Raw genomic sequence first — 9,238 nt, 5'->3', positions numbered from 1 at the left:
TTAAAGGTGTTGATAACAGAAATGTGAACAGTTGCTGATGCCATCAGGCTATGCTGGTATTATGCCTGGAGAGTCAGACAGAGGTGAACCTAATGAGGTTCAAGAGCAAGTATAGAGTTCTGCACCTGGGAAAGAATAGCCCCCTGCACCAGTACAGGTTAGGGTTTGACCTGTCAAAAAGCAGCTCTGTTGAGAAGGACCTGGGAGTGCTGGTAGTCAAGTTCACTTCTTGTGGCCAAGAAGGTCTATGGTCCCCTGGAGTGCATTAAGAAGAGTTTGCATGACCTTCATGTTGAGGAAGGTACTTCTCCCCCATGCCTCTGCACTAGTGAAGCCACATCCTGAGTACTGTGTCCAGTTCTGGGCTCCCCAGTTCAAGGGAGACAAGGAGTTACTAAACAGTGGTCAGTGGAGGCAACAAAGATGCCAAAGGGACTGGAACATCCCTGTGAGGAGGAAAGGATGAGCGACCTGGGACTGTTGAGCAGAATGAGAGGGGAATCTTCTCAATGCTTATCAATAGCTAAAGGGTGAATATCAAGGGGATGTGTCTGGGCAGTTATCAGTGGTGTGCAGTGACAGAATAAGGGGCAGTGAGCACAAACTTGAACGCAGGAATTCCACCTAAATATAAGGAAGAACTTTTGTTAGAGCACCAGAGCAGATTGCCCAGAGAGGTTGTGGAGCCTCCTTCTCTGGAGAGATTCCAAACCCACCTAAACATTATGTTCTGTGCACCCTCCTCTGGGTGGCCCTGCTTTAGCAAGACTAGACCCTCAGAGGTGCTTTCTAACCCTCATTATTCTGTGATTGGTGGTGGGGTGGGTGTTAGGTTATTTTTTTTTTCTTTAACAAAAAACCCTAGACAAAGCAAAACAAACAAAGAACCAAACAAAAACTTGACAAAATGAAAGCATCTTTCACCAAAATGAAGACTTAATGGACCTTTAAAACATGTTTCTGAAAATTGTGAACTCTTAGAACCTAGGTGCAATGAAAAAAAATCTGTCAGTGACCACCAGACCTCTTTAAGTACTTAATTTGGTTCAAAGGTGTCATGAAAACTGTTGCAAGGCTGAAGTAGAGCAGAAAGAGCTAAATGACCAGATGACTGTCGCCAGTCTTCTCTCCCATCTGCTGTTGTTATCCTTCCATCAGGGCCTGATGGGTTAAACATATCGTGAAGGTCCAGCACTCCACTCTAATGGCAGTAGAAAGAGTGATTCTGTCATTTCAGGTTGACAAAGAGATTTTCTAGATGCTGAGGATTTTAAGTGCTGCTACTGTCATGTCACAACCTTTGATGAGCATTTCAGGGAAACTCCTGAGCTCAGAGAGCTGCCGGTGTTCAGCCTGGAGAAGAGAAGGCTCTGAGCAGATTTTATAGCTGCATCTCAATGTCTGAAGGGGACCTAGAGGAAGGCTGGGGAAGGACTGTTTAGAAGGGCCTGTAGTGATAGGATAAGGAGCAATGGTTTGAAACTAGGGTAGGGTAGATTTAGGTTGGACCTTAGGAGGTAGTTCTGCACAATGACAGTGGTAAAATACTGGAACAGGTTGCCCAAGGATGTGGTTGAGGCCCCATCCCTGGGAGCATTCAAGATCAAACTTGATGGGGCCCTGGGCAGCCTGATCTATTTGGAGATGTCCTGCTGGCTGCAGAGTGGTTGGACAAGATGGCTTTTGAGGGTCCCTTCCAACCCAATGCATTCTATGGTTCTTTCCTCAGTCCCAATGGGTGATTCTGGTTCCACTCCAAGTCCAAGCACATCTTTCTTTTTCTCAGACTTTTTTAATAACAAAGTTGCACATCCAGCCCCATACCTCAAAGTTATGTCACTTAGTGCACAAGAAAGTAGTCAAGGAAACATTGTGGAAAGGAAAAAGAAGACAACCGTTAAGTAAATAAGGGAATTAGTTAAGTGTCTAAGGCAGGATTCTGGATGACTGTTTGTTAATCATTGCATTGTTATGCCATTCCTTGATATCATTAACAGCCTTCCTTTGTAATTTGCAGACTTTTGAAATATAAGACTTCTTTGATGACAATCCATTTTATTGCACTTGGTGATGTTTCCAATTGCAGTGTCAGTGGATCATTACTTTTGCTGCTATTTTGCTCATTAATCATTTATGAAGATTTCCTCTTTGATGTTTTATTTCCCCCCCAGGCCAGCTCAACACATCATGAAACAGGCAACACTTGTCTGGAATGGGAATTAGAATTTTGGGAATCAAACTAATTTGCCCAATTACTTTTCTCCTGATACTTCCCTGTTTTCTATTGGAGCCCAAACACAACATTGGTGATCTCTCTTGGTGTCAGAACACCATCAGCATGTTCTGGAAAGTCTGAGACTGGAACTGCAAAATTTCCAATAGCAATGATGCAATGATTGATACTGGATCCTCTTAATATTGATTCTTAGTACTTTGAAATATGCTCAATGGGATCTGTCTGGATTTATGTGGGCCCCAGATCTCCTTCTAATTTCAGGTAATGCTATAGAAGTAAACGAAGTGTTTTAAGTGTAAAAAAAGCATGTAGAGTCACTGAATTGTCAGAGCTGGAAGGCACCTCAAGGATCTCTAGTTCCAAGCTCACTGCCATGGGCAAGGACACCTCATACTATACCAGGTTGCTCAGAGCCACATCCAGCCTGGTCTTGAAAACCTCCAGAGATGAGGCTTCCACCACCTCCCTGGGCAACCTGTTTCAGTGTCTCACCACCCTCATGGGGAAGAATTTCTTCCTAACATCCAGACTGAAGCTACCCATTTCTAGTTTTGCTCCATCCCACCTAGTCCTATCACTCCCTGACACCCTAAAAAGTCCCTCCCCAGCTTTCTTGTAGACCCCCTTAAGATACTGGAGGCCACAACAGTGTCTCTTCAAAGCCTTCTCTTCTCCAGACTGAACAGCCCCAGCTGTCTCAGTCTGTCTCCATAGGAGAGGAGCTCTAGCCCTCTGATCATCCTTGTGGCCCTTCTTTGACATATCTTGACCCAAATCCCCAAACCAGAATGTAATGAAACTGAAGTAATTCAGCCAAATATTGAAGACGTGCCTGTTGAGAGTCAAAACTGGGAAGAAACATTTCTAAATGCAGGCAAGAAGCCAAATCCAGGGAAAAGATTGCGAGGAACAATGAGTAGGACCTTTTACTTTGTTTATAAAAAAACAAATGCCAAATGCTGTGGTTTTTTGATAACTCTTTCAATAAACCAGCAAGAAACCAAGATGGGAAGCACAGATTCACTCTTTGAAACATGGGTCAAAGTTGTCTGCGCCATGAAGGTGTCACTTCTGCTCTTTTTCTTGAGGGCATCTGCTTTGTATTTCATCTGGACTGCTCTGAAATTGCTTTCAGCTATACATTTAAATCATAGAATCTCAGAATCATAAAATACTTTGGATTGGAAAAGCCCTTTCAAGGTCATCTAATCCAACCCCCTTGCAGTGAGCAGGGGCATCTTCAACCAGAGCAGGTTACTCAGAGCCCAGACCAACCTGACCTGGAGTGTTTCCAGAGATGTGTCACCTACTACCTCTCTGGGTGTCTACATTGGTTAGGAAATATTTCTTCACAGAGGGGGTTATCAAACATTGGAACAGGCTGTCCAGGGCAGTGGTAGAGTCGCTATCCCTGGAGGTGTTTAAGCAGCCTGTGGGCCTTGTGCTTAGGAACATGGCTTAGGGCTGACCCTAAACTGGGTCAAAGCTTGGACTGGATGATCTTTGAGGCCTTTTCCACCAAGATGTTTTCTGTGATCCTGTGATTCTCTGATTTAGTCTGTATATGGGGCTAGCCTATAGCAGTTGCTCTATCACCTGCTGACCCTCCCCAGCAGAGAAGAAGAATCAAGACAAGAAAACCCACAGGTTGAAATGAAAATTAATTTAATGAAACAGCCAAATTAATACCAATGTCAATAAAAACTATATAAAGTTATATTTAGCCCAGCAGAAGTGTGATCAAAGCTCCACTCAGCTTCCACTTGTCCCAGCTGAGTAGGATCATGCACAGTGATCCCTCTGCCTTGCTGAAGATCAACCCAATGTGATAACATGATTCCAAAGCCATGTATGTGGTGGAACCACATATGTGGTTCTAGGGTCATGTTGGCATGTTGGGTTAAGTCAGTAGGTCTGATGACTGAGGCTGTTCTTTCTCCTCATTTCCATGGTAATCTCTCACAAACTGAAGATATTTCACTCCTATGCAAGATGCTCAGCTAGGGTCATATGCAGATAAATGAAGATGTTCTGTTCACAAACTTTCTGTATGATGACCACAGTTGTCCCACTGAAAAATACCTTCTGCAGCTGGGGTTCAGGCTGATAGTCTTTGGAATCTGGGTTTTTCTGACTGAGGCTGAATGGTTTAAGAATACAGAATCATGGAATCACTTAGATTGAAAAAGACTTTCAAGGTCATTGAGTCCAACCATCACCTCTGCTCTACTAAGTCCACCATGAAGCCATATCTCCAGGCACCACATCTACCTGTCTTTTAAACACACCTTGGGATGGTGACTCTACCACCTCCCTGGGCAGCCTGTTCTATTGCTTCACCACTCTCTCAGTACAGCATTTTTCCCTACTATTTAACCTTCCCTGGCACAACATGAGTCCATTTACTCTTATCTCAGTACTTGCTCATTTATGCCAAGACCCAATTACTATATAATTCTTTTATAGAAAGAAGCAGGTAGCTACCAAGTCTGCACCTAGAATCACAGAATTGTTAGGGTTGGAAGGTACCTCAAGAATCATCTGGTTCCACCCCCCTACCATGGCCAGGGCCACCTCACACTACATCAGGTTGCTGAAAGCCACATCCAGCCTGGCCTTAAAAACCTCCAGGGATGAGGCTTCCACCACCTCCTTGGGCAACCTGTTCCAGTGTCTCACCACCCTCATGCTGAAGAACTTCTTCCTAACATCCAATCTGAACCTACCCATTTCTAGCTTTGTTCCATTCCACCCAGTCCTATCACTACCTGACACCCTAAAATGTCCCTCTCCAGCTTTCTTGTAGCCCACTTCATATACTGGAAGGTCACAATAAGGTCTTCTCAGAGCCTTCTCTTCTCCAGACTGAACATCCCCAACTTTGGGGGGTTTTTGTTTTGTGGTGGTTTTCTTTCTTTTCCCCTCCATGGTTGCCCAGCATCACAATGCCCAGCTGTGTTAATCAATCACCTGACCTACTGCAGGAGATGGTATCTGGTCAGTGATACGTTCTGAGTTGTTTGATGCATCGAGTGGGTGTATTAACTGCTTGTGTGAAGTATCAAACCACTAAAAACTTATAACTTGGTGTCTGCTGTACCTCTCTGTATTCCCTGGGCCCCATATCAGCTTGTCATGTATTTTCATGCCACAGCAGCAGAAGTGGCTTAAGAGACCTGAAGCAAAGCCTGTGCATGGAGAAGCACTGGTTGTTTTTTCCCTTCTGCATGAACAGCCCTCTATTGTCTGGTTTTAATTTGTAGTACCCTTCATGTTCCTTTAGCTTCCTTAACAGGTTCTCACATTTCCTCTCTGACTTGGCAGTGGTGCCCTGGCTGGAGTCTCACCACCCTCTGTCTGGATACACAACCTAAACCCCCAAGTTGACTCTTTTTGATTATGCCATCAATTAATCTAACTGTGAAGAGCAACCTCTCCACAATGCACAACCTGTCACACACAGGATGTCATCCAAGGATTATTTCTCTGTACTGGTTAAACTGATGGTACTTCTTTCTCTGATGTTGATTCTAGGTTGTTGCTTTATTTCTGCTGGGCTGGCTAAAGCCACCAGTTTTGAGAAACTGGAACTCTGAAAACAGTACAGGCAGTGCAAACAATAGAGGGATGCAAGCAAGTGACTGTGAGTCACAGCTGCTCCATTCAATTTCCACCTACACTTCTCTGCTCACTTAACTCCTCCAAGTCTCAGCTTCAATTTTCTACAAGAGTCCAGTAACTGCACAGGAGTGCAGTGGTTTGGGCAGCCTTAGATGAATCACAGAATCACAGAATGTTAGGGGATGGAAGGGACCTCTAAAATTCATCCAGTCCAACCCCCCTGCCAGAGCAGCATCACTTAGACCAGATCACACAGTAACATATCCAGGTGGGTTTGGAATGTCTCCAGAGAGGGAGGTTCCACAACCCCCCTGGGCAGCTTCTTCCAATGTTCTGTCACTCTCACAGTGAAAAAAAGATTCCTCCTGTTTCCATGGAACTTCCTATGCCTCAACTTCCACCCATTGCCCCTTTTGCTGTCATTGGGCATCACTGAGCAGAGCCTGTCTACATCCTCTTGGCACTCACCCTGCACATCTTCATAAACATGAATGAGGTCACCCCTTAGTCTCCTCTTCTCCAAGCTACAGAGCCCCAGCTCCCTCAGTCTCTGCTCATAAGGGGATTAGATATTCAAATGTTGGTCAATTCACCATCCCTGGAACTGATTTCAATGGTGGTGGGGTCACCTTCCTTGAGGTATTTAAAAGCTGTGTAGACGTGGTGCTGAGTGACATGGTTTAGTGGTAACCTGGTAATGTTGTGTAAATGGCTGGACTTGATGGTCTTAAAGATCTCTTCCAACCCTATGACTCTAAATCAGTTAGCAATAATGATTAATTGGCTGCAGTTTCCAGTATTACCTGGTGATGACAGATACTTGGTCTCCAGACCTCTACTCTCCCAGCAATGCAACTCATGTCAGCTGTGAATAAAGCCAGGATTGATGGGAAAACTGAACAGCAAGGCAGAGCCCCCTGAACAGGAAAAGAGGGCATGGCCACAGGGAACTTATGCCAGAAGGAAGGCTGTTTGTTTTGCCTTGCAATCCCCATTGATAATTAGGTAGAGAAAGGACATCAACAACAGAAAAAAAAATCAGTGAAAACCTCTCTCCTGTAGCCTATGTCCTGGCCAGATTGCCCCTGCACCCCTGGTGCAAGTAGAGGCTGAAAAATCAGAGTCACAGAATCAGAAAAGGCACTGAGTTGGAAGGCACCATTAAAGGTCATCTAGTCCAACCCTCCTGTAGTGAGCAGGGACATCTCCAACTAGATCAGGTCACTCAGAGCCCTACCAAGCTTGATTTTGAATGTCTTCAGGGATGGGCCCTCGACCATCTGCTTGGGCTGCCTGTTCAAGTATCCAACTACCCACATAGTAAAGAACTTTTTCTTAATGTCCAGTCTAAACCTCCCTTTCTCCAGTTCAAAACTTTTGCCCCTTGTCCTAGTACTAAATGCCCTTATAAATAGTCCACCCCCAGTTTTCTTGTAGGCCCTGTTCTGGAGCTGGAAGGACACAATAAGTTCTCCCTGGAGCCTTCTCCAGGCTAAACAACCCCAACTCTCTCAGCCTGTCATCATAGGAGAGATGTTCCAACCCTCTGATCATTTTTGCAGCCCTCCTCTGGACCCTCTTCATCAGGTCCATGTCCTTATTAGAAGGATGTGTGTTGAGTGCCCCAGAACTGGACACAGTACTCTGAATGAGGTCTCACCAGAGCAGAGCAGAGGGGCAGAATTACCTTTCTGAACCTGCTGGCCATGCTTCTTTTGAAGCAGGCCTTCTGGGCTGCAAGCTCAAACTGTCTGCTCATGTTCACCTATTTGTCCACCAGCACCACCAAGTCCATTTTTGCAGGGCTGCTCTCCATCCCTTCATCCCTTCAGCCTGGATTGATACTGTGGATTGTCCCAACTCAGGTGCAGGATCCCAGGAAAAATATGCCAGGAGAAAAGCGTCTGCTATCTTGCATGACCTCTGCTTGCACCCTGGATGATTTCTCATGCTCCTCTGAGTATTTTCCAAGCTTTCTCAGTAAGGACAATCCTGCACTGTGAGAAAAATGCAATATTTGGCTTGTTAAAGCAACTATCGCTTCTTGCAGCTGATAATCAGGGAGCTGCTTATCTTTTAAACAGCCCCGGTCAGGAGCGGGCAGCCAACGAGTCTGCATGAGTAACGCTGCTGAATCAGCCAGAAAGCCCTCCCCTGGGCTGCTGTACAGCCTCTCTGCACCCCTCCCAGCCTAGCTCCCCTCTCCAGGACACTGAGCAGAGGGCTGTTGTCTGCTCACAGAGAGGACTTGAGCCTCAGCCCTGTCCTCTCTACCTCTTTGCATTGCTGGAGTGTAACCAGAATAGAATAGAATAGAATAGAATAGAATAGAATAGAATAGAATAGAATAAACCATGTTGGAAGACACCTTCAAGATCGTGGCCAACCTGTCATCCAACACCACCTAATCAACTAAACCATGCAACCAAGCATCCTGTCAAGCCTCATCCTGAACACGCCCAGTGACAGCGACCCCACCACCTCCCTGGGCAGCCCATTCCAATGGGCAATCACTCTCTCTGTGTAGAACTTCCTCCTAACCTCCAGCCTAAACCTCCCCTGGTGCAGCCTGAGACTGTGTCCTCTTGTTCTGGTACTGGCTGCCTGGGAGAAGAGACCAACCTCTGCCTGACTACAACCTCCCTTCAGGTAGTTGTAGAGAGCAATAAGGTCACCCCTGAGTCTCCTCTTCTCCAGGCTAAGCAACCCCAGCTCCCTCAGCCTCTCCTCACAGGGCTGTGTTCCAAACCCCTCCCCAGCTTTGTTGCCCTTCTCTGAACTTGTCAACAAGTCAACCTCCTTCCTAAACTGAGGGGCCCAGAACTGGACACAGGACTCGAGGTGCAGCCTAACCAGTGCAGTGTACAGGAGCCCAATGACCTCCCTGCTCCTGCTGGCCACACTGTTCCTGATGCAGGCCAGGATGCCATTGGCCCTCCTGGCTGCCTGGGCACACTGCAGGCTCATGTTCAGCCTACCATCAACCAGCACCCCCAGGTCCCTCTCTGCGTGGCCGCTCTCCAGCCACTCTGACCCCAGCCTGTAGCTCTGCATGGGGTTGCTGTGGCCAATGTGCAGAACCTGGCACTTGGATGTGTTCAGTCTCATGCCCTTGGACTCTGCCCATCTGCCCAGCCTGTCGAGGTCCCTCTGCAGAGCCTCTCTGCCCTCCAGCAGATCAACTCCTGCCCCCAGCTTGGTGTCATCAGCAAATTTACTGATGATGGACTCAATGCACTCATCCAGATCAGCAATAAAGATATTGAACAATATGGGGCCCAGCACTGATCCCTGGGGCACACCACTAGTGTCTGGCTGCCAGCTGGATGTGGCACCATTCACCACCACTCTCTGGACTCGACCCTCCAGCCAGTTCCTAAC

The sequence above is a fragment of the Dryobates pubescens genome, chromosome 10, assembly GCF_014839835.1.
Source record: "Dryobates pubescens isolate bDryPub1 chromosome 10, bDryPub1.pri, whole genome shotgun sequence".
NCBI lineage: Eukaryota > Metazoa > Chordata > Aves > Piciformes > Picidae > Dryobates > Dryobates pubescens.
The sequence above is the reverse complement of the archived record's forward strand: the minus strand, read 5'-3'. Positions refer to the sequence as shown.